Source organism: Zootermopsis nevadensis, unplaced genomic scaffold, assembly GCF_977971745.1.
Source record: "Zootermopsis nevadensis isolate Lab colony 2312 unplaced genomic scaffold, Znev_1.0 Znev_ptg000007l, whole genome shotgun sequence".
NCBI classification, from domain to species: Eukaryota; Metazoa; Arthropoda; class Insecta; order Blattodea; family Termopsidae; genus Zootermopsis; species Zootermopsis nevadensis.
Window position 1 is genome coordinate 9,051,984 of NW_028259139.1, and position 27,780 is coordinate 9,079,763.

The window sequence follows — 27,780 nt, forward strand, 5'->3', positions numbered from 1 at the left end:
TCAATACTTTCCAATGGCATCGAGGACCAATCAGAAGTCAGTCAGTACTGATTCTGTCTTGGAACAGTCGCCTAGTCCCGATTGAATAGTCGCCATTAAACTACGGTTGGAATTATTTGATTTCGGTCGGTCAGTATCAACGTAACTTTGTGCTCTAGAAATAGAGTTCTTCGGGACCATTAACAAGATTAATTGCCACCGTTCAATTAGATATTAACGGGTGGTACATACAGTGAATCTCGGTGTAAGGATGTCATCTCGGTGACGTGTGAGAATAGAAACAAGTGAAACACCAATCCAACATAACATGCAAGAATAAGTGCGGTTCGTCACATTGAGACACACGCCTTCAGTGAAAGGACATTTGCATGCCATGTGTGCTCAGTAAAGACGTTTGTACGGGTTAGTAACACGTAAATCATATACAGATATCGCTTATCTGCAGAAGCTGGACCTACGTAATTTGAGAACCTTTATTCTTTATAACGATGAATGGGGTCACTGTAATAATTACATGTAATGTAATATAAAATTAAATAAATATTTTAATAAATTATTCTTCGTGTGACAACATATATGCTTCCACAATGAAATATTCAATAACATCATATTTAAGTGATAAGCGATTGGTGTACTTGCAATTACTGAAAGTATGTGTCAAATATAATATCCTTGTGAAAAGTTTGAATTAGGTATGAAAGTGAAGCCCGGAAATTAATATTCTTTTTAAAGTGAAGAAATCGAATTTTTGGGTGTTTAATAATTTACAACTGACAATAATGAGTTCAAGGTGACCTCACATGCGCACGTCATATGACTGCACTGCGCAACAACGTCTGCGCAGGTGCCCCACTAACCTAACCTAACCGAACCCAAACCAACCAAGACGGGGTAATCACGATCAGTGCAAAATGTCTTCCTGCGCACAAATTTTGGAAAAAGCGAATGGATGCTCAGAAATTATTGAAATTTTGTATGGACGTCATGCCACAGGTGAGTTAATGATATTCATACTCTATTATATCTTATCGCTTTTTATAAATTCGCAGGAAGGCATCAAAGTCGTGAGGTGGAGGATGCGCAAAGTCGGCCACGACCACTTACCAATATCGATATTACGCGCTCACACAATCCCCATATAACACAAATAGTGCTTATATGCGTGTAATACATCATAACACGTCTAAAATTACATAAGGTTTCCAGAAGAATTGTTTCTGGCAAAATTGATACAGTGTAGATGTTGACGCAAATACGTAGCAGATTCATGGGCAACAATGACCCAATCTAACTCATCATAAATAAGTATCATGTAACGGAAGAATCGGAATAAACATACGTGAATGATAGTACGTCATTTATTAATATAAATCGCCTCACAAAAAAACGGAATATAAACCTCTGGTACATTAATTCAATGATACGTGGGAGCGGAATTCGTGGCGCACGTCAAACTTGTGGTAACATATTGGTGTCCTATGTCAAAATTCAACAAAATGTATCGAAAATATTGCCTCACATTTACTCGAGGACACGACGTACAAACACAAAGACGCAGTCTACCGGAATAATACGGAACCAGAGATAAGACGTGCCATCTGTGATGACCTCAATAGAAAGAAATCAATACTTTCCAATGGCATCGAGGACCATTCAAAAGTCAGTCAGTACTGATTCTGTCTTGGAACAGTCGCCTAGTCCCGATTGAATAGTCGCCATTAAACTACGGTTGGAATTATTTGATTTCGGTCGGTCAGTATCAACGTAACTTTGTGCTCTAGAAATAGAGTTCTTCGGGACCATTAACAAGATTAATTGCCACCGTTCAATTAGATATTAACGGGTGCTACATACAGTGATTCTCGGTGTAAGGATGTCATCTCGGTGACGTGTGAGAATATAAACAAGTGAGACACCAACCCAACATAACATGCAAGAATAAGTGCGGTTCGTCACATTGAGACATACGCGTTCAGTGAATGGACATTTGCATGCCATGTGTGCTCAGTAAAGACGTTTGTACGAGTTAGTAACACGTAAATCATATACAGATAACGCTTATCTGCAGAAGCTGGACCTACGTAATTTGAGAACCTTTATTCTTTATAACGATGAATGGGATCACTGCAATCATTACATGTAATGTAATATAAAATTACATAAATATTTTAATAAATTATTCTTCGTGTGACAATATATATGCTTCCACAATGAAATATTCAATAACATCATATTTAAGTGATAAGCGATTGGTGTACTTGCAATTACTGAAAGTATGTGTCAAATATAATATCCTTGTGAAAAGTTTGAATTAGGTATGAAAGTGAAGCCCAGAATATAATATTCTTTTTAAAGTGAAGAAATCGAATTTTTGGGTCTTTAATAATTTACAACTGACAATAATGAGTTCAAGGTGACCTCACATGCGCACGTCATATGACTGCACTGCGCAACAACGTCTGCGCAGGTACCCACTAACCTAACCTAACCTAACCCAAACCAACCAAAACGGGGTAATCTCGATCAGTGCAAAATGTCTTCCTGCTCACAAATTTTGGAAAAAGAGAATGGATGCTCAGAAATTATTGAAATTTTGTATGGACGTCATGCCACAGGTACGTTAATGATATCCATACTCTATTATGTCATATCGCTTTTTATAAATTCGCACGAAGGCATCAAAGTCGTGAGGTGGAGGATGCGCAAAGTCGGCCACGACCACTTACCAATAACGATATTACGCGCTCACACAATCCCCATATAACACAAATAGTGCTTATATGCGTGTAATACATCATAACACGTCTAAAATTACATAACGTTTCCAGAAGAATTGTTTCTGGCAAAATTGATACAGTGTAGATGTTGACGCAAATACGTAGCAGATTCATGGGCAACAATTACCCAATCTAACTCATCATAAATAAGTATCATGTAACGGAAGAATCGGAATAAACATACGTGAATGATAGTACGTCATTTATTAATATAAATCGCCTCACAAAAAAACGGAATATAAACCTCTGGTACATTAATTGCAATGATACGTGGGCGCGGAATTCGTGGCGCACGTCAAACTTGTGGTAACATATTGGTGTCCTATGTCAAAATTCAACAAAATGTATCGAAAATATTGCCTCACATTTACTCGAGGACACGACGTACAAACACAAAGACGCAGTCTACCGGAATAATACGGAACCAGAGATAAGACGTGCCATCTGTGATGACCTCAATAGAAAGAAATCAATACTTTCCAATGGCATCGAGGACCATTCAAAAGTCAGTCAGTACTGATTCTGTCTTGGAACAGTCGCCTAGTCCCGATTGAATAGTCGCCATTAAACTACGGTTGGAATTATTTGATTTCGGTCGGTCAGTATCAACGTAACTTTGTGCTCTAGAAATAGAGTTCTTCGGGACCATTAACAAGATTAATTGCCACCGTTCAATCAGATATTAACGGGTGCTACATACAGTGAATCTCGGTGTAAGGATGTCATCTCGGTGACGTGTGAGAATATAAACAAGTGAAACACCAATCCAACATAACATGCAAGAATAAGTGCGGTTCCTCACATTGAGACATACGCCTTCAGTGAAAGGACATTTGCATGCAATTTGTGCTCAGTAAAGACGTTTGTACGAGTTAGTAACACGTAAATCATATACAGATAACGCTTATCTGCAGAAGCTGGACCTACGTAATTTGAGAACCTTTATTCTTTATAACGATGAATGGGATCACTGCAATCATTACATGTAATGTAATATAAAATTACATAAATATTTTAATAAATTATTCTTCGTGTGACAACATATATGCTTCCACAATGAAATATTCAATAACATCATATTTAAGTGATAAGCGATTGGTGTACTTGCAATTACTGAAAGTATGTGTCAAATATAATATCCTTGTAAAAAGTTTAAATTAGGTATGAAAGTGAAGCCCAGAATATAATATTCTTTTTAAAGTGAAGAAATCGAATTTTTGTGGTCTTTAATAATTTACAACTGACAATAATGAGTTCAAGGTGACCTCGCATGCGCACGTCATATGACTGCACTGCGCAACAACGTCTGCGCAGGTACCCACTAACCTAACCTAACCTAACCCAAACCAACCAAAACGGGGTAATCTCGATCAGTGCAAAATGTCTTCCTGCTCACAAATTTTGGAAAAAGAGAATGGATGCTCAGAAATTATTGAAATTTTGTATGGACGTCATGCCACAGGTACGTTAATGATATCCATACTCTATTATGTCATATCGCTTTTTATAAATTCGCACGAAGGCATCAAAGTCGTGAGGTGGAGGATGCGCAAAGTCGGCCACGACCACTTACCAATAACGATATTACGCGCTCACACAATCCCCATATAACACAAATAGTGCTTATATGCGTGTAATACATCATAACACGTCTAAAATTACATAAGGTTTCCAGAAGAATTGTTTCTGGCAAAATTGTTGACGCAAATACGTAGCTGATTCATGCGTAACAATGACCCAATCTAACACATCATAAATAAGTATCATGTTACGAAAGAATCGGAATAAACATACGTGAATGATATAATGTCATTTATTAATATAAATCGCCTCACAAAAAAAACGGAATATAAACCACTGGTACATTAATTGCAATGAATCGTGGGAGCGGAATTCGTGGCGCAAGTCAAACTTGTGGTAACATATTGGTGTCCTATGTCAAAATTCAACAAAATATATCGAAAATATTGCCTCACATTTACTCGAGGACACGACGTAAAATCACAAAGACGCAGTCTACAGGAATAATACGGAACCAGAAATAAGACGTGCCATCTGTGATGACCTCAATAGAAAGAAATCAATACTTTCCAATGGCATCGAGGACCAATCAGAAGTCAGTCAGTACTGATTCTGTCTTGGAACAGTCGGCTAGTCCCAATTGAATAGTCGCCATTAAACTACGGTTGGAATTATTTGATTTCGGTCGGTCAGTATCAACGTAACTTTGTGCTCTAGAAATAGAGTTCTTCGGGATCATTAACAAGATTAATTGCCACCGTTCAATCAGATATTAACGGGTGCTACATACAGTGAATCTCAGTGTAAGGATGTCTTCTCGGTGACGTGTGAGAATATAAACAAGTGAGACACCAACCCAACATAAGATGCAAGAATAAGTGCGGTCGTCACATTGAGACATACGACTTCAGTGAAAGGACATTTGCATGCCATGTGTGCTCAGTAAAGACGTTTGTACGAGTTAGTAACACGTAAATCATATACAGATATCGCTTATCTGCAGAAGCTGGACCTACGTAATTTGAGAACCTTTATTCTTTATAACGATGAATGGGATCACTGCAATCATTACATGTAATGTAATATAAAATTAAATAAATATTTTAATAAATTATTCTTCGTGTGACAACATATATGCTTCCACAATGAAATATTCAATAACATCATATTTAAGTGATAAGTGATTGGTGTACTTGTAATTACTGAAAGTATGTGTCAAATATAATATCCTTGTGAAAAGTTTGAATTAGGTATGAAAGTGAAGCCCGGAAATTAATATTCTTTTTAAAGTGAAGAAATCGAATTTTTGGGTGTTTAATAATTTACAACTGACAATAATGAGTTCAAGGTGACCTCACATGCGCACGTCATATGACTGCACTGCGCAACAACGTCTGCGCAGGTGCCCCACTAACCTAACCTAACCCAAACCAACCAAAACGGGGTAATCTCGATCAGGTCAAAATGGCTTCCTGCGCACGAATTTTGGAAATAGCGAATGGATGCTCAGAAATTATTGAAATTTTGTATGGACGTCATGCCACAGGTAAGTTAATGATATTCATACTCTATTATAATTCACAAGTGTCACTGAACAAGGATGAATATTATAGTACTTGAAGAAAATTAAGCTACCAGAAAGGGCGTAAATCGTTCAAAAGGCTATACCACTGATCAGCTACACTAACTTGATAACCATAAATAAATTTTTGCTGTTTCTGAAATAAATGAAGCGAAATGGGATGGTAATTTATCTTTAGTGCTATGTGAGAAGTAACGCGTGCTGTATGTATTTACGAGGTAAAAATGTAGCTTGCTTATCAAAAGCAGAAATAGCTATAACCACCCAAGTTTACCACTGTTTTCTTCAGTTCCTCATACTGGATATTATCAGACACAGGCCTCGACATACTCCATCAAAAATTCGATTCTCCCTGATTAAGTTTAACACGAAAATCAACATTTGCACGCCAGAGAGCGGAACACTTTTCAGAGCTACTAAATCTAACTATTTACCGATAGCAAATGCGTTCTAGTTGTGACATTACGTCGAGATGAATCAAGTGAAGGATTTATAGTTAGTTGATCATGACCTTTGTCTTGGGTTTCAATACGTTGTCCTCATTTTTAAACTTGCGGCGCGCGAGGCAATAAGGATGGAAGACTGTGGCCCCAGGTGCGGCCAAGGTGGACTGGCGCCTCTACTCAAATAGAAACATTTAAAGAATCTGCAAGAAGTTATTTCCATATTTCCATATTCATTTCCTACTTAAAATACAGAACGCCTCTACGTTAACTAAAACTAAGTTTTAACAAGTTCTTGACTTAATATAACTGCGGATAATATTAAAATGGGTGTTATATAAGCTCAGTGTGAGACTGTTGACTGAATTCGTATGACCTGCAATAAGGAAAAGTGGCAGATTATTTTTAACGTCGTAATGAAATTTAGAGTTCAAAAAATGCGGGGACTATTTTGATTAGTTTAAAGGAACATGAACTTCACAAGACAGACACTGCTCGTAGTTTGTTAACTTCGTACTAAATAACACTGCACTGGCCCAATATTTTTTTATTTTTATGCAATCTATCAAAACGTACGAACTATCTCAAAACACCTAAAATAAAATAGTTTGCCGTAAGAAAACTTATAGTTTAAAGGAATTAGCATAGGTCTATTAGATTTACGTGACTTACTTCTATTGAATCCATTAATACCTAGTAACCTAATTGTATCTATATATACCACTTGCTTCAACAATCAGAAACACTTCATTTTTCGTTCACGGTTTTCGTAAACAGCGATTATTTCCTTAAACAGCGTTAACCAGTTGATCTTTGTAATGGTGAAGAGTTGTGTTTTCTTTGCGGTTCGAAATGACTTTATAAATATTTAGTCTTCGGCTTCAAGGGGTTAATTTGCAAGATTGATGGTCAGAATGATGTGTTGGGCATGACGATATAAAGACGCTCCATTTGATGGCCCGCCCACTGTAAACCAAACATTCGTCTCGTTATTTAGTGAATGACAAACGAAAAAGCTTCCAATGAAAGACGATTAGCAAACGTCTCTCAAATGGCTAGACCCATTACCCAGCACAGTTTCTATTTTCACACTCGTGGTAACATCAGGATTTTATACAGACTTATAAATTTATGTTCTTAAAGTCTTTGTTCTCTTATTTCATAAAGACTACTGTTTACATTTATATTTTTATATTATTTATATTTTGGGTTGTGAAGATATTTCCTAAATTTCATAGGAACACAACGCCTTCATCTTCAAAACTGAACTCAGTTATCAAGCCTTGGATTTGACTGAGTAGGACAGGGTCAAAATCCTGAGGTGTGTAAAAAGTTATTATTCTTTGAGATATCTAAAAGCAGGAGGTTTCTTGAACAGTTGAGGAACGTCGGAAACTGTTCCGTATTGTTATTCGGCTGTCCTCAACTGTTTGTTCACATACACGCAGCTACCTCCGACATCTGGTGACCGTTCCTTTCAAACACAACCGAACAGCTAACCTAAAATGAACCTTAAGCAGCTATAGTATGGTCATTAAGTTCAATGACCTTAAAACAATATACCTAGTGACTACAGGCTATATAAGAACCACATTTTGAGAACTACTGTCTTATAATATCTCTTACTGAAACCGTAGGTTTCACGGAATTTTCAGAACCTTTCTCATTTTTCAATTTAAAATTAAATACCCTCAAACTGCATATACGCATCTAACTGTTATGTCTCTCATCTGAACAGTCTGGATTATTTAACGACGTTTTCAGTAGTTCATATTATACAGCGTCGAATGATAATGAATGAAGACGAATATGAAAGGAAGCGGTTGTGGCCTAATTTAATGTATTAACCTGACATTTGACTGGCGGGACTGAGGAGTCCACAAAACGTCAATCAGGAGAGTGGTCTTCGGGCTGGGTTTTGAACCCGCGACCTTGGGTGTCGTGGGTTCTGAACAAAGGTGATGTGTAGTGAAAGTACAGGGAATAAAAAAAGTGAAATTAAACAATGTGGCAGTGTGACACGCCAGGATAATAAGTGGATTGGTATTCCTTTTCGTTGACTTGTTACATTTATTTAGAGGTCTGAAAAGCCACCAGATCCGACAGATAGAAGACTTTTATCAACAGACAGAGGATTTTGTATGCGTGGCGAATCAGCCATCCTGACTGCCTTTTTCAATGAATATCAAGTGATGTCTCCAGAGTAACTCGAACACACCATCAAGTTCAGATCCCAAACGAGGGGGAATTACTGAGCGAGGCAAATAAAATATTGTGGATTCTACATACAAACACGTTCATCTGATAGCACTGAGCTTCGATAGTCACAAATTTTATACCAGAATCAAAACTGTGACGTATGATAAAATAATAGAAGGAAGAAGACAATTATCCTGCCAGTACAAGACTGGAAGACTTGATAGGTGTACTTTTTGGGGTACACTGCAGTTCCAAACATATTCTTTACGCCACAACACTGGAGATGATGTCAGCAGGGAAGCTAAGGAAATAACAAATACTAGAATAGTATCAAAGGAAATAACTGTATTCAAGGTCACTGCTATAATCTTGTGACTCGAAGTCACTGTCACGATGTGACGAGAGACACGTGACATTAATGACGACAGATGTCGATCAGCCAGTAAGGTATTCTCCCTTTATAAAAAAGGTTAAAGAACAGTTAATAACTGAAACGAAGAGGTTCGTACAGTACGCATATTTTCTGCAGATACTCAAAACCGGATGTTCAAATTAAAACTGGATTCCTTCAACAACAAAAGAATGCGGTAGAATTTAAAAGGACTGGGTATTTGTATATAAAAATCAATGGAGGAGGCATTTATATATATATACACGCTTGCATGGAACACACATACAGATATACGCGCACATACGCACGCACTCAGAAACGAATTACATAACCTTACATGTTCTACTTTAAGACACTGATAATGTAAACATTAGAATCAAATTCATGAAGGTAAACAAGATCATTCACAGTACGCTATGCTATCTGACCTCACACAAAGCTAGCCGTCAAGAATTAAAAGGATTTCGATAGTAGGGTAACCAGAGCCAGTTAAACCACGTCTTTTACGGTGTTATTAATACGATCAAACGGAGGCATTACAGATGTCTACTTTACCGATCTGTGCAAGCCCCAGGCTTGTGAAAAGTGAACTGAAAGACAGTTGGGCGGGCGACCTTAGCGACTAACAGCCACCACTCCCAGCTGCCAGCTGATCTACGCCATGCATGCTGGCGATCACGAAATTATGTGTAAATGACGAACTGGCACGATAAGATCTAAGTAGATTGCATTATTTCAGAGCAAGTTACTTATTTTCTGTTCACTGCAGTGGCTCTTGTGATACATCTTCCATTTCCTTTTGACGTAGACCTATATAGGAAATGCCTATCATGAACCAAAAAACAGTCTCGATAACAAACGTTACGCCTCGCCATTTCATATCACTGACCCACTATTTTAGCTGAAACCACATCTGTAGTGACCTATTCGTAGGTTTCAATATTTCGTGGAGAATTAAATTCGTTTTCCTACTTTCATGGTATTTTCCGACAAAGATCAACGGTTGTATACCCTCTGAGAGGTCTGGACAATCCTTGGCACAGAAGCATAAATGTTAGGTCGCATAACAACACGTTTCGGAGAATGAATAGTTATTTTAACCCTTTGAAGCCGAAGCTCGTCTAAATATTATTTAATAAATCAGTCCGTACCGCGAAGAAAACACACCACTTCACCATTACAAATGTCAACTGGTTGACGCTGTTTAAGGAAATAATCCGTTTACACTGAGAACGATACGAAACCCATACATACAAAACGCAGAGTTATTAACTGTGTGAAGCAGGTGGTACATATAGTTACCACTGGGTCTTAAAGGGTTAATCTATTACCCTAACCCATGGCCAAGGGAGACAGAGCAACTTTTAACAGTGTCATCTTGTAGGATTTGAGGTTCTCACTTAAGGTCTGAAGATGAAGACAGTATGTTCCTCGAATCGTTAATATCAACACTGAAACACAACCCAGAAAAATAGCATCGTCATCGATTGTCGCAGATTTTCAAAAAATCGTCATTTGCAACAAAATACATTTTTATGTAAAGTCTTCTCACGCATCTGTAAAGTTAAGAAATCGCTCTGTGGTCACCGAACAAGCAAAGAGACTACATACAGATCTTGTTGAGTAGCGTACTCCCTGCCATTAAGTGGACATGTGGGAATTGTGTGTGTAATGGCTTCTCCAGAGTTGGACTGTCTCCTTTGTGACTCATGCGTCAGAGATATTCACAACATTACAGCTTTTCCTGTAAAAGATCTGCATAAGGCATGGATATTTATACATGTGCACGTCCATACATACCTTAACAATGTCTGAATGCATTTCATTTGGACGTCATATTATCTCATAGTCAGGACGTAAGAAACCGCAATATTTCTTTTGCTCAATGAGCGTGGGGCATATCTAACATGACCAGGTTAATCCTTTAAACATGAATGGTAAGTGCATGTACCAACTACTTCAGAATTCAATAACTCTTCATTTTTGTATTTATAGGTTTCGTATGATTCTCACTGTAAACAGTGATTGTTCCCTTAAACAGAATCAGCCAGTTGATATTTATAATGACAAATAGTTGTATTTTATTTGCGGTAAGTAATGAATTCTTAAATATTATTTAGCCGAAATCCATCTTCAGAGGGTTAAAGGCAGTCATCCAGTTTTGATCAAATAATTCTATGAAATATGTAATTCTGAAGGTAAAATATACATCTCATTATGCGTTAATTTCATGGACTTTCTGCAAAGATGTGAAAAAAGCTATTATATAGAAACAGCCGCTACTGATTCAATACGATCCTGGCAAAACGACTAATTCTGGAGCGGAAGTTGGTCTCAAGAAGTAATCAGCGAATCAGGCGGAAGCCTTAACTTTGATAGAAGACTTGCCATTTCGGCGATAGACGTAAACAAAGGTCCAGTACAAATAAGCACTGTGGGAGACAGAGAGCTGGAAACGTTTTCTGCTCATTTCACATCTTAGTGCGTCGGTATACGTCTACCAGACTGCAAGGCAAACTACTCAGAAGACAACCATCATCACACACTCGCCTTCCTGACAACCTGAAATCTCACTGGGGAGTAAAGTAATTAACTCCCGGGATAAAGACCATATTCATTATTTATTTAACAATACTGCCCGTAACTCAGAAAACCTTTCGTCCAATGATGGATTTACTATTGAATAATAAATTTGAAATCGTATAAAAGTAAGTGGCCTATTTTTGTGGACTAAATTTTCTGCAGGGTCTGAGGATTAAATTAAATTAAATCCGTGACGTAACAGCTCCAGAGAGCTAAAGCCGACTAGCTTGACTGCTGGTCTCACGTTTCGTCGCTCATATCATTGATATAAACATTACAATATGAAATTCACGAAGATGTAAGCCTGTGTATTGCGACGCAGTTCAAAAACAGCTACTTTAAATGTATGTGTCTCACTACATATGTGGGACTACAGTTCACACACTTACAAAACAACTCGTGTATATTATCAGCCTACTCGTGTACCGCTCTTCCTGGAGCCAGCACTTCTATTGTCCCATATACACCCGTCGTCAGCTTCCGGAAGACCACGCGAAATATTAAGTGAAATATGTCAAGTGACTTTTTCATTATACCGCTAGCTGCCGAGGTAGAATGCGTCTCAAACACACTTACATGGCATTGTGTTGAGGCACAGAAATGTTTGTGACAGACTTGAGGTTTTGAATAAAATAAATTAAATATTAAAGCAATTCATAAACAGAATAAGAGAAAATATTTCCTATATTTTAAACTGCTCTCAATTTCCTCAAATAATTTATGTATTTGTTGATGTCATTCTCGATTTAAGTTCGACACGTTGGTAAACGTTTCAATGTCAAATGAAGTATCAACAACATCAGATACAGATATCGGCGTGACAGAACAAATTGAGTGCGCTGCTCCTTATAAACACAACCTCATTATTCATATGTTTACTTTGCCATTTTACTTAACGATCACAGTTGCTTCGTGTCCAATAAAGACGCTAATTTATGTTTGTTTATGCCAAATTATGGGAGAGAAGAGGTCATGGCATGTCTCAAGGACTACACAACATTCCGCTGGTGACTCAAAGAAGACACAAATGCCAAACAAAATATTTTACTTACGCCGAGCGAAATACCAGATCGGTAACGCGTGAAATTCCCAACCGGATATTTCCGGTTCGAATCTCGACAGGAGTCAGCAACACAGACAAGTATTTAATGGTTTTGAAATAATTTTAACAATGCCAGTATGCCATGGAACTTCCTCCGAAATTCTCCCTTCCCCCACCCACATCTACCAATATAATTTCGCGTTGTTAAACAACAGTGAAAATGTAATGATTATTTAACGTTTTTCAAATAGCAGGATCACTGTAAATAATTAAATAAACAAGATTTTGAAAGAACAAAGGATCAATTAACTGAGGAAATCAACGAAAAAATCTAACTAAACAGAGCTCTAATTCGAAATCTGCTAGCGAATAAGAAAACAGAAAATTCCTTTTAGTAGTTTCGGAGATGAAACACAGAGTCGAATCGAAAGACACTCCACATTATGCGATCACCTTATGAACTCTATAAGAAGTCGTAACAAAGTCACACGTTCAAAACTAGATCTGTCATGAAACATACATCTAATGAGATAAAATTATTATTAGTATCTCTTTGTTGCTAACTTTTTATATTAATTATTGTGTTCATCTCTTGTGCCGTATCTGTAATTTGCCTCCTGGCTGTTGATACAGCACACTAATATTAAAGAACTGCAATGAATTATTATGTGGCTAACAATGAATGAATCGCTAAGGAAGCGACCATAACTTACTTAACTATTGCAATAATATTACGATAATATATATATATATAAAATCGTAAAATAATTGCATATATATCGAATGTAATTATATACTATATGACTGATATGTCTGAAGAAAACTACATAGAGTTTAATTTAAGACAGAAGGTGCCCAGTCTGAGGTTCGAAATCAGCACCTCCCCAACACAAGTGAGACTCATAATCTCTGAATTCGAGTGTTCACACAACTGTCAGAATGGTGGAGTGTAACAGTGAGAGAAAGGTTAAGCTTTGTTCGACACTCCTTTAAAATAACTTCTGGATGGCCTGCCTCGAGTACGTATGTTGCTAAGAAGAGTGTCTTCGTTCGTTAGACATGACGGTCTGCCATTTAATTCTATTCATGCGAAAAAAAAATTCGGAACGGCCTTTACTGGTCAGAAGGCTTGAACAGAAGTAAATAAAACTTTGTAAATGCGTCACACCCACATGTCACGGCGAGACGCCATATGGAGAACATACATTTTCCGTATTTGGACACTTAAACGCCTACAATGAAATACATTTGAATGTGTGAGTTCTGTGTTACCCATCACCCCAACACATCGCTTTCCTTTCGCAGGTTCACATTAAAATCATTTAACCATATGAAGAGCTTACAGCATGCCCTCAAACATTGCCATAAACACAGAACACCTAACGGAGAAGTAACAGATGGGTGGAGATAATTACATATATTTTTTTAAAATATTAATATCCTTCTACATTATATACGCCTAGTTCAGAAAATTATGCACAAGTTTCACTTTCATAAAGTCATACGAAATTCTGTATATTATTTAAATTAAAATGTGTATTAAGATTGCCTCGTCCTTGTATTTTAATGTTTATGTAAATCTGTATGATTCCTTTTAATTTCATTGCTAATTATTTTTCAATTCTTTAAATGTAGTTTCTTCTTCATTTTATATATTTTTAGATATTTGAAGTCACAAATAGACTGTGCTCCATTAATTTTCTTCTTTTTTTATTTTCTTACTAATGTTATCAGATTTACTAGCCTCTCTTATCTGTCTATCCATCTACATTTTTGTGAAGCTCTGAGTTATTTCCTTATAATTTATCCATTAAGAAATTTATAGGCTAATTACCTAAACCTCCAAAAACATTATAGAATGGTAACTCTTCCGTTACCCATAGACGTCTATGCAAACCCTTGACGTTTTTGTTGTCTCTCTTTGTTTCAAACTCATTATTTTCATATTTAATATAATCTCTCTCTCTCTCTTTCTTTGTTCGTTAGTTTTACGTCTTACATTAACTAACTCCATGGAGCGGAGTCATACTTCAGATGCGAACAGTACGCATAGCTGATCAAGAAATTCCCCAAATTTATGGAACCCGAACGTTCATTACCCTGCTCACAAGAACCCTCCCTTGATGCCTAACCTAAGCCTGACGAATCCAATCTACAACCATCAACCATATTTCTCATACAACCATGTTTATATTATCCTCCCATCTATGCTTAGGTCTTCCAAGTGGTTTATTTCCTTCAGGTTTGGTCAAATTATGTAAACTGAAGTTTTATGCTTTCTATATTATCAAACTAGACAAGAGTTCAACCAATGGTGACAGCCCAGAAATTCTATAAACATCCAGAAAATAGTCTTAAACTCCACAGAAACATTTGACTCAACAAACTATACCGTAAAGTGCCAAGCCCTTAATTATTCTCTGTTTCCTTTAGTGTACAGTACAACAACTGTTTACGTTCCAATTTGTAGATCGCATCCTCCTTGTGAGAAAATTCAAAATTGCTATGCGCCAGTTAAAATTAAGAATGTGAATTAATAGGATTTGAGGTTTTCACGGGGCTGAGGACGAAGATGGCTGTCTTCTGTGTTGTACTGCTGTATAATCTGGTAGAAGTTTACCAGTGTTTCAAAGGACCAGGAAACTCGTAAATCTCTTTTTTTTAAATATCTGCGCAACCTCAAAATAGCTAAACAAAATTTGGGCCAGAAAAATAATGACAGAAAGAAGTTTAAATCAGGTCATTTAACATCGTACCAGATGGAAGGATGGCTATGTTCTATGTACTATAAGTGTAAATGATTAGGAAGGAAGAAGTCACCGCTACATGATTCAAGTTAATGTCCCAACAGACGCCTTTCTACCCAAAGAAAACCACGTAAATTCTTGCTGTCCCAGCTGAGACTCGAGTCAAATACCTCCCAACGCAATTCATTCCCACTTGTCACCAAAAGAGTCAACTTGACGGAAGAAAATTTCTTCAATTGTTACAGCATTAATGAAAAACACAGTCACTGTTCTGACTTCTGTGACCTTACGTAACGCCTATAACACCAGTTTGTCGTATTTACATTGCGTCTTTAAACAGAAGTACTGCTATATAGGGGGCAAATAGTCACAAATATTTGTTATTCACACACACAGCCTATTAGGACTTTGTTTGACATTCCTTGTGCTGGACATTTCTGCTGTACACATTAGCAAATGTGTGTAACAAATACGGCTCAAACAGATGATCACTTCTCTTGTCGTTTCGGATTAAGCGCGAAAAATCTCCTAAAATCGCCCCTCCCACAGAGACGATTCACAATTCATAATGTAACTCACTTTAAGATCAATACATCAAACTTACTTTGTATTTGCTACATATCAAACGTTGTAAAAACAGACATATGTTAGTCAGTTCTTGTAAAAATGTCAGTAGTTTGTGATGTGTTAATGTTTCCGACTCCATTTTTTGTCTGATTCCTCTTCACCTTCCGTACATACTTGTGTTATTTACTTTACACTCAAAGGATTAATACTTGTAGTAACCTCAACGTCTTCTTTAAATCATCATCTCATTTGTCTTCTCTTACACTTCAACTACTGTCAGCCAGACAGTCATTTGATCACCTATAACGATTGCATAACTCACATCAGTTATTCCTTCAGGATTACAATACAACTGATTAACTACTTAAAACCTAACTCCTTGGAGAAGTGTCCTCGAAAAGACAACAGTCATGCATCTCATGACAAATTCTCCGCCTTCTGTGAAACCTGAAGTTTCATGAGCGTTTTCACAGAATACAGGCATTTCTCCCTATACGAATTGACAAGAATCTAATCTACACCTCCGTAAGTTAAAATTTTCATAATCGTATTTATTTAAAGCGTAGGGTTAGAAATTAGTGTTAACTTCTGCCTGACTAAACGCCCTGCTCAGAAAAGTCTACATCAGCTTTGTGTGTGCACAATTAAAGACAAATTAAAAAACAATCTAACCTATATAGTACCATCAGTCCAGCCCTCCTAGTAATTTCATTGTTTCTGTTGTGGGCGTGGAATAACTGTAGATCTTTCCATGCGGAAAAGAATTCACTCCAACCGTTCCTTGTAGTGTGTATACGTGCGTCAACCCTAAATATAGCTCATGAGTGCATATTTAACAATCCGGAGCAGAAGATCTTATAAATAATATTTAAGAATTCAGTCCGTACCGCAAAGAAAATAACATACTTCTCTGTTACGAACATAAATTTATTTATGGTGGTTAAGAAAATAATTCCAGTTTACAACGAGAACAATACAAAACCAATAAAAATAAACCGCAAAAGTTATTGATTCTTACAGCAAGTGAAACACGCTGTCACTTCCAGTTGTTCTGTATGGATGTGAATCGTGATCTCTCAGAGAGAGACATTAGTCTCATGTGACTATAATTTTTTTTTAAAAAATTAGATTTAGCACGAAAAAAGATTGACGCATGAAGTTACATAACGGACTTTTCACTTTAAATATGAAAATTAATATTGTTACGATAATAAAATGGAGCCTATTTTGTTACAGTGGACGTGACATCGTATGGATACATCGCTTTGCGGGGAAACCATGTGGAAAACATCCATCTGGAAGACCGAGAATAAAAGGGGACGATAACGTTAACACATATTAAGCACATCGGGATATGATCAGAATTAAATTAGGGCCGTGTCCAGTAACGGGTTTTGATATTAATCGTTCTGAAACTTCGAATTCTAGTTAAAGTTGTTTCTGTTGTAGAACTTCATTAGCTTCGAGAATAAAATGTTGTATCGCTCAGTGAAAACAGAAGCATTAGGATCCAGTCGGCTCTTACTGCAGTAGTCACGAAGAAAATAAATTGTTTGATTAATAACCGGCTGGCACGCTGACAGGCAGAGGGCTTCGGTGATCAGATTGTGAAAGAATGATACAGTAAGTCATAATTGACCGGTCCATTGCGTTACGTTATGTAGAACAACGACACTCCTTCTGAGATCATTTCAAAGTATGATCAAGGATGCTAGCTCGATATGACATGTCACATTCCGCTCCACCCGTGCTGAGTTCTGCAGCAAGAAGTACGTACTCTTTCCATGTTGTTTGCCGTACAACTACAGACATAGCATTCCCCTACTAACTCTCAATAAGTTCAAAACATAGAAGTACAGAAAAAATAACTTTCAATTTTAAAACCCGAAAAAGTAAAAATGTTGAATTTTTAAAGACCGTGGGAAATTTTTTGCGTATCTAACAATTCTGGCGCGTCCAGCGTTAATTTGACCTTCTACCTTTGGGCATGGCCAAGAAATTTCCTGGCTCGGGATTCCTACAAGGGAATCCCACCTAATTTTCACATATTTCAATCGCCAAGGAATTCCCCTGTTGAGGATTCCGCAACCAATCGCTTGCGAATGTAAAAACGCACGTAGGTCTTCATGTAAAGTGTCCTCTGTCGTCGTAAAATTTTAAAGAAATTTTAAATTATTCGACATATTTTTAAAACTTCCCAATATCATATTTAATGAAAACCATTTCAAACGTTGTCGGGGTGTTACGGGCCACACCATCGAAAGCTAACTACAGATTTCGCTCAGCCGCCATATTTGTATTATACACAGTATAAATTGGAAGGAAACAAAGGCATTGTTGCCTTTATCTGCACTGTGTTTGTATAAGATGTCATAAAAATTAATTAATTCCTTCAAAATTTGCTGAAGAAAAATGTCACATTTTGTTTCATTCTAAAACAATGATTGTATGATAAAATAGCTGTAATGCTGAATTCTGTCACAAATAATTTAGCTACCATTGTAATCGGGAGACTGTAAATATTCTAGCACTGTAAAGTCTAGCGTACCAGTAGAGCAACGTTTGTGCAGCAGAGGTACCTGGAGGACATTGGCACACAAGACATCTCTTCTGCCTTGTCCCACATCAGTCACTGTGAACAGGACTCCCAGGGAAGAGCTTGACAGTTCTCCACCCCCGCCACCCTCGAAGCCCATTAATCCAGTTCTTCTGTTATCACGGTACATTCTTTCGTATCATACAGGAGACAAGTGACGCTGTGTGAAAGATGGTTATCGGCTATAATCCAGAGATGCTGACTGCAGCAAACAAAGCAAGATAAGGGGAAAAGTGGTCACAGTTTAAAATATGAAGGGGCCTTGTTCTCTCAGACAACCGCCTGTACAGATGATTCAAAGTATATTGTGTCAGAAGTTAACACACACGACTGACAGCCAATCAAAAATGAATTCATATTAGTATCGGTAACGTAAAGTATTCAATAAGACCTCATGAAAGCTTATACGGAGTGTGAACTTAAAACCACACACTTTGTAGGCGCGGAACAACGTGCAGATGAGAGGTCAGCATCAGGCTACTTCTGTTTTAACCTCCCACTGAAAGATCCCAGTAAGTTCAACGTAGGTCGCTGAGTGTCTCAAAACGTGACCCAGCTCAATGAGAACTACGTTCATTTAAAATTTTAGGTACGTATAAATTTCTAACATTTGAAATTCTTTAAATTCGTTACATTTTCATTTAAATGCTGATTTTGTAGCAGGCCTAATAATTTCAATTACATATAATTTTTGCTACTAAAATAAGAAATTATCAGTAAACAGACTGGAAACTACAGCACAGCGGTGATTAGCATTGCCGTTTTAGGTTACTGAAGTTTTGTGTTCAATTTTCCGTCCAGAAGCTAGATGTCCTGGGGAGTTCCTTGATTTTATTTAATCACTCCTTGTAAACTCTGACGTAGAACCATAAAATATACTACAATTGCTTCGCTTCATATCCTTGTGGATCCATCCTTCAACGTGTCCTTCAATTCCACGTTACATAACGCATTTGAGAATGTACAGTCAAAGAAATCAATGAACGTACCAGATTTCATATAGGTTTTGGAAACAAAGACGATTATCCGGCAGACAGTGGCATTGAATTAGTATTTCAGACTCTGATTTCACTTCGCTTAGCACTAATCCCAAGTAAACTTCAGAAAAAATTCAAATGTTTATTTTTTGTCTTTTACATATTGTAAAGGACTCAACTATGTCTGCAAATATTGCATATTCTTTACGTCCGTATTTCCATTTTCTCTCATCTGGCAAATATACATGACGCGACAGATCGCTGATCAGTTACCTCGGTATCCAAACTATCATTCCCAATAACTGCAATTCATTTCACGAAGATAAATTATTTATTTGCGGCTGATTTAATTAAGGACGCTGCTAGCAGCTCAGTGGTATGTTGGATGATCCATGAATAATGAACTGGAAACAATATCGATGGTATAATGCAACAAGGGGGTCTCAACATATTTGCATAATCGGAGATATTTGGTCTAAGAACACAAAATCATGGGGTGTATGTCATGTCAGAAGGGCGAAATTCTGATGCTGCTCTACACAGAGATACAGACAGTTGCATTTGAGGGTATGAACACTAATAACGCACATTCTTGAAACCAAATAGGGGTAAGAATATAGTCCCATGTAAATCAGCCACTTTGTCGATACGTACGTCCGGTATGTTGTCCTCAATATGAAGGTCGTGGCCTAGTTTAAGGTACTATCGGCATTTATGTGAAGGAACTAAAGAAAACCCTTTCAGGATTGTTGGTCTCAGGGCCTAGATTTCAATCCAGGACCTCCGGGTTACGAAGCAGGGGTCCCAGTCACTTGGCTGCGACGTTTAATGTGTTCGGAGTTAAATTTGGTAGTGCAATGTCGGAGAGGTTTAAAACCCTCCACATACTTTAGGATACTTCAATCGAGGATGTTACAATGCACTCTTATGACAAGCAATGTCAGATAAAACAATGCTGGAGGCCACAGGTCGCAAGAAGAGACCAGTTCAAAGACTTTGGTTGGTTACACCAAGCACTGAGATGATTGGGATTCAAAAGTATGGTAGAATGATAAAGTGTTATAGACAGAAACGTACTTACGAATAAGCGGCCGTGGCTTATTTTAAATTTCTATTCTAGCGATGACCTTAACGAACTCATCAACACGTAAACCAAGGATACTTCAAGAGAACTAGAAATCAAAAGCGCCTATCCAAGTGGTGCAGAAGTTTGTCTTGTGTATGGTCTTCGGCGAAACGAAATTTTGGATAACGAATCCCGCCTAACATATGAATGCCATGTCTGCCAACCATCTTACTCAATGTCGTCATATTCCCAATGGGGAGCTGTGACATGGCCCAGATCCCATGTAGATAAAGCACAGATGGCGAGTTCACGCGATCGAATAACTGAATTAGCCTAGGAAATAGAGGAAAACACCAAGAGAAGAGGGACATTTTTATGTTCAATGACTGGATTTTACCTTCTAAATTTACATTGACATCACCAATTAAATCACGAGGAAAACATTAACTACCGATACCTCGATATGAACGATATCATGTCTCCAGTTTCTTGTTCTCAATAGTACAGGACCGAAGGAGTATGGAGACCTTGAAATTTCTTAACGTACCCGTGTTTATGATCCATCATCGAAGTCTTCAAACAAACACACATCATAAAAATGCATAAATACATTTACAAGAGACATTACCTGACGATAATTCATACATAAATCCATACAGCGAGGCCAAGGATACTAGAATAAACCCAGACCAAGAAAGAAATGTTTATCTTTTGTTAATGCCAACAGTTTGACGGAAGACAATAGGACGCACAGCGGAGAAACTTAAAACACTGCAATTTATAATTCAAGTTCAATACGCAGACAATTAAACAAAGTTTAATCACGTGTTGATACTTAAGGCTGCTGGAAGATCTCGTACAATTAGCGCATTAGTGCACTCTTACACATACAATTTTGGGTTTAGGTGATATTTTACGTGAATTTTAGTCAAAATTGTTTCAGAATGAAACAATTCTGAAAGTATTAAAAATGGCTGCAGGAACACCACGAAATATCACTGAACACACCCATCATAACATGGACTAAGTTGTATATAATCTGAAAAAAAAATGGCAGTAATTTAGCTCGACATCACAGAACACAAACAACGGAAAATTTTCTTTTAGTCAGGAAACAGTAATGTCAGAGGGACATTTCTGCAAGTTCGCTGCTCTTTCAAAATACCACAAGCGTTCAGGAAGTTTACAGGATAAACAATATATTAGGGGAAAAAATAAGAGAAAATGTCATTTTTTACTACAATTTCAAAGTATTTCTTTCAGTGCCATAAAGTTCCAGGAGTTAAATATAAAAAAACTGTCCTACTTTTATAGTGTCGTCCTCTCTGAATCACCCTATACAACATGAAAATCCAAAACCACAGAATGGTGGGGAAGTCGGCAGTAAAAATGGAGGCTAAGGGACAATAAGCCCATTGTTCGAGAATTGCATTACGTCATATAGTGGACTGGCTGCACTTGCTGGGACATAAAATGTAGATTATTCAGAGTTACTTATTTTAGAGCAGAATTTTAAATAACTATAGACCACAAGTCTGATTCGTAAGGTCCAGAAATCTGGAAGGATTAGAAACAAATGACACACGCCAGCGTCTGGTCTACGTTCATGTTAATTTGTTTAAGGTGGATTGCCATCAGCTGTTTGTATCGTAATAGTTCTATCTTATACCACAGACTAATTTGTTTGTTTTTTTAAAAATTATAATTAATGCTTAATTTTAGATCAATATAAATGATACAAGTGAAATATTATGAAAAGTATACATCATTTCCGACATTTTAATATCTATAAATTTCATAATTCTGACAGCTTCAGAACCTGAGGATTTTTCATTGTAAAACCAAACTGTGATTTTTCATTAGGTGTATGGATCATGTCAGCACAAGGCTGAAGAAAAACGTACATGTTTCTTCCTTAGATGTTTCTTCGTATCACGTGTTTGCTGGACCCCCCACCTGGTGAACAGAGAAAGTGCCCCTGTCCATCTGGTTACCGTGTTCTCTCTCACTGCCTTTTCTCAACGAGATGCTACCACGTTACTGGAATTGCCCGCGGTCTTACATCACTTGGACGCAACAGAGGTTCATCCACAGTTTCACACTTTAAGAGTTCAAAGGACCGTACTAGAACGGGTGATGTAGCAGTGCCTTTCTGGACTTACACTCGGGAGAACCCGGTTTGAATATCGGCCGTGTTACCGAATTAGTTCTTCAGAACACTGAGTAATTTCAAGAACTTCATATTTCGTCCACGCGACCAACAGGCTCAATGGAACTCATTTAACCCTCTCACACCCTTCGGACGCTGAAAGCGACAGTCGTTGTCCTGGTAACACACTGACATATTGCTACTTTCAAAGACAGTTGACTTCTTAAGAATGTCTATCGATAGCTATGCGACGTTTCTCAACTGCCGCCATCACAAAACTCGATCGTTAAGATAGTAATAATCCTATTGCGGTTCTATGGATCATTGTAACAACGGTATTCGCGCAGTAAAGAATCGGTAATGACGTCATCTGGTCGATATAACGAGCGTATAAATCTTTTAATTCGACGTCTGCATTCATGGGAAATAGTCGCTAATATCCTTAGCAAGTAAAGTCCATCAACTCATTGCAGTACCGATAGTTTAATCGCTGGAGTCTGCAAATCAAGGCTGAGCGAATCAAGGCCCAGTATCTGTTACTGGTATTCAAATGACCCAATGAGAACTAATTAATTCCTTCTGTAGTAATATCCGCTTTGCAACGCATAGCTTTTTTACTCCAACATGGAATTCTACCCATCTTTTATTCTAATTCTCTTCTTCGTATTCGTCCTCTTCTTTTAATCTCTTCCTTCATCTCCCCCTTTGGTGTTGCAGTCCGAATTCAGTTTTGACATACTCTAATCGTAGGTTTATCCGAACTAAAACTTTTCGTATTTTTCTTCAGTCCCTTGAAGAACTGAATTTAAGGGCTTTGAAAACACGTCACGACAACAACGTTACACGCCTTTCCAAAGTAATCATTCATAATCATGTAATTCAATGACAGAATAACATAAAACGTCAAAAATAACCAGTATAAATCACTTTGAGAATCGACATCATACCGGTTTCTTTTAAACATCATAAAATCATCACACGCGAAATTGTGTAATAAGAAGAATTAACAATAAATTTGAACCTGACGCACCATTTTATATAATAATTTTAGTCATATTATCGTCATATAAAATTACTACCTGTTGACGTTCCACTGTAAAAATATGAGCATATTTTCATGACGAGTAAAGTGCTTGCGTGTACATGAAATCTTATTAGACCCGACGATGACAGTTACAATCGAAACATGCCAACCTGTTGATGATTATTGCTATTGAAACATGTCTTTTGAAGGTAACGGTTGACTACACTGCTACATAATGCATTCACTACAGACGGCAAAACCAAGTTGTGTAAATAAATGACTGGATAAAGCACTTGTAACAAATATACAACATGATTCAAAATAAAGGACTGAGTTTGGCTTCATGCAGGCTTGTACGGAATTGAAACTCAACACGATGTTTCAAGTTATCATCGTGACTGGTTTGAAGATATGTTGTATTTTGGGATGTCGCGCCGTATAGTCTGGTAGAAACTGACCGAAGTTTCACAGGTATATCCAATGCGATGAGCAACTAACATCTCAGAAGACAGCCATCATCTTGAGACCCTATACACTGCAAAGGTTGGTACACTTGGATAGAAACGTGGATGGTCCCCAGAGCCCGTTTGGAAAAAAATCCTTGCCCTCAAATAAAATTAAAATCCGGTCTTGCAGCTCATAGACAAACATCGCACCAAGAAGTTAAACGCGGTGTGGATACGCTTTACGTATCGCAAATCGCTTGGCAAAACTAGGTCGGGAGTGGCTTTATTGCATACGCCACGCGGATTCATTGCCCACACTACGTAGCGTGTCGGTCGGTAGCAAGAGAACACGCGCCAAGACTTCGGTTCTACACAGGTCTCATCCGTCAACTGTGATCAGGTTTTCTGCTCACCATGACCTTGAGGGGAGACAGAGAAACGGGTAGACAGAGAAAGAGATATTACCCCACCCTACGACCCCCCGTTTCCACTACCCATCTACAGAACGTTGATTTCGTTCGGTTACAGTCATTTGTTTTTGGAAGGGGGTTACAATATCATACGCAGTGTAGATCAAACTAAGTGGGAATATACACAAAAAATACAGAATAAAGATATTTATAATCCAAATGTTTCGTTTACAATACGAAGACAATATAAACGCGCCTATAAATTCCGTATCACTTTTTTTATATATCGAAGTGTAACGCATGGCAACAGGCATGAAACTTCTAGGTTTGTAACAACGCGGTAAAATTCGTATTGGTAGAAATTATACACGGTATAGCGGAATGATACCAAAATCAAGAAATATATTAAATTAAAATTGATAACCACGTTTATTTCCTACGATCTTCGATTAATTCTATTGCTTGTACTGTCTGCCCTTAAAAATATCTTTACAAGCACATATATACTCTTTAATTTAATCATTCAAATAGCCGCCTTTCACGCTGATGCAATTTTACAGTCTGGGATGGCCTGTGTATCCTGGCTTTTACACAATTCTGTACATCACTGAACAATTTACTTTATAGCTAGACCTATCACTAGTTGTGCAAAATATATAAGGGAACATACATAAGATATTTGGCGTCATAAGTTATAAGTCAGTAAATGTTTTTAAAATGGTTAGTAGGATCAATTCCGCACGTATTCATGTTTGTAGCTGGTTCAATCATTTCATCAGGCAGACGTGGTGGAAAAGTATTTCTGCACGTATCAAAGAAACTAGATACGTTTGTTGTAAGAGCCCACAAGACACAAGTTATCGGCCAGAAGACGCTTATACACTAAACACAGTAACAGGACAAAAGATAAACAATACAAGACAAATGGTACTAGTGCGTCATCTACTTATTTACGAACGATGTTTTTCACTGTTCTGGTTACGTAACGTTGAACGGTAAAGTATTTTACGAATAATAAGCACGAAGACGAAAGAATCCAAATTTTTAGTCTTAAAACCTGAAGGTAAGGGATACGTTGGTAGATCTAGACATAAAAAGGATTTTTTTTTTAAAATAGGTCTCAGAAAAATAGGCTGAGACAATGTAAACTGGTTCCATCTCACAGGATAAAGTCTCACAAAAAAAATATTCTTGTGCTGCCCAGTGATTAATAGCATCTCAAAGAAATTTTAGTTAATTATCTCTTTTAAACTAAAATCACGAATCTACACTGTAGTTCTTATAAAATACCCCACATCCAGCAGACTACACACAGAAGACATGTTTACTGATTCTATTTTGCTTCGTTGCATAAACCACTAAAAAAAACGTAAGCAGTAACTCTTTTTCATATTGGCTGGGGAAAAAACCACAGACAGAAGCCATAACGTTCTTGGAAACGAACTGAACTTCTGTAACATTTCATTTTGGAATGATTTATCACTACTGCTGCCTATCTTGATTAATACTACTATGAATAATGAATACAATTCCGGAGAAAAATTCTCGTCACCACTAAATTTAACTTCAACGTTTATACTGACTTATTTTAAATAATGGAACACCAATGGCCTTGGTCTCTAAGGAGCGAGAGGTCAGTCGGCCAGCTAGTAGAGAGGTCGAAGTCTAAAACGGTTGATATATGAATGAATGAAACGTCATGCAAAGTCGAATGCTTACGCGTCCAAATGCACTATTATTACTGTGACCACAGCAATGATCTTCAATCGTTCACAAGCAACAAGATAGACTCAGGAATAATCTAAGAATTAAAAATAATAACTCAACTTCAAATATAAAACACTGTTAAGATCAAATATGATGACGTTACGAACAAATTTAATGTATAATTTCTATAAAAGTTCTTATAAAACATAATTCAATTAAATTCTTTAATTTGTTACGCTGCATCAACGGCCGAATGGTAAATTACAGATGAAACACAACAATAAATTAACAAATACACAAGAAACTTAAAATAAAGATTAAATAATTATGCTACACGAAGGTAAACTTTTGAACAAATGCTACTAACACGAGAAGTTACTTTAAAATGTGCTTAAGCGTAACCACATGTTTACTCAATTTGTCAGCATCTTTACACAAAATATTGGCAGCTTATGCACATCTAGCGGAGGGACCTGAAACACCAGTAGCAAACAAAGGAAAATCTTTCAAATTTCGAGAAGGAGCGAGAATGTCAACAGTTTTAATTAAATAAGATCAAAATTTATATGCGTCGTAAACATTAACAAAAAGAACATTTAATTGGAAGCTCCCGGTGGAAATTTATGTCTCCTTCGGCATTCTCGTAACTATAATAAATTTAAGGATATAAAAGGTGGTGTTTAAAATTTACGTTTAACTCGCTCAAGCTCTCTGGAGTCAGTAGAAGTTGGTGTATTCCACGAAAAAAAAAAAAGTATATTCCAGTTTATATGTCACTAATGCGAAATACAAAATGAAACGTCTGACTACGGATGAAAATTAAGAAGCGATAATACGAATAAGATCCAATAACTTAAGACCTTGTGAAAATAAACAGTCCACATGATGGTCAAAGTAAAATTTAGTATCAAGAATAATTATAAGATACGAGATACACAAATTTTTCACACAACTGTATATACAGCGATCTGATGAGTTATTTTTAATCCTTTATCATAATGAGCGACTTAATTTATCCTGTACAGTGGATGTAGGTCTGAAGTGTCAAATGATCTGATTCAGTGAACTTGTTTCAGGAAGGCATCGGTGCCAGAAGAATCTACAAGAAGCTAAGCAGCTCAGCTACCACGGAGATAAGATTAGTAGATCACCTTCATTTTGACAAACACAAAACATTAACATGAGAAGGTGAACGGGGCGGTTCACATGAGTTGCAGTCTCCATAGCTGGACAACGAACTGTAAATTGTATTATTTATTTACACGGTAGCCATGACAACAACAACAAACACTCACAAACGTGTGGACAGACCAATGTTGAAATAAATGAACGATACATTTTATACATGTTGATGTAACAGAAAATGTTTCCCAATCAAACAGTTTCCAAGAAATAATATGTTCACTTTGAACTAATTTGTTAATACTGTTCTTGAATACGTGAAAATAAGGTGCTTCATGGAGTTCAAAGGCGTATTACCTTGTTCAGAAGAACCTGTGCTGAACTCTACCTTTAGGCAGTTGAATCCAATCCAACCCCGTTTCTTTATAACA

The 27,780-nt window shown here is 37.2% G+C and overlaps 1 protein-coding gene and 1 long non-coding RNA gene across 5 annotated transcripts in view; one reads left to right on the plus strand and one right to left on the minus strand.

Annotated features, from left to right (window-relative positions):
• Window positions 1-27,780, minus strand: part of loh (thrombospondin type 1 domain containing lonely heart) — a 237,466-nt gene that overhangs the window by 175,639 nt on the left and 34,047 nt on the right. The gene's annotated exons all lie outside the window — the stretch shown is intronic.
• On the plus strand, window positions 5,636-27,642 carry LOC110829067 (uncharacterized). 3 transcript variants are annotated; one of them, XR_015533926.1, is made up of 3 exons: window positions 5,636-5,844; window positions 17,089-17,475; window positions 27,304-27,642. It is a non-coding gene; the product is annotated as an uncharacterized LOC110829067 (long non-coding RNA). The 3 variants fall into 3 exon arrangements; XR_015533925.1 differs by lacking the exon at window positions 17,089-17,475; XR_002542844.2 differs by lacking the exons at window positions 5,636-5,844; window positions 17,089-17,475 and adding an exon at window positions 23,948-25,583.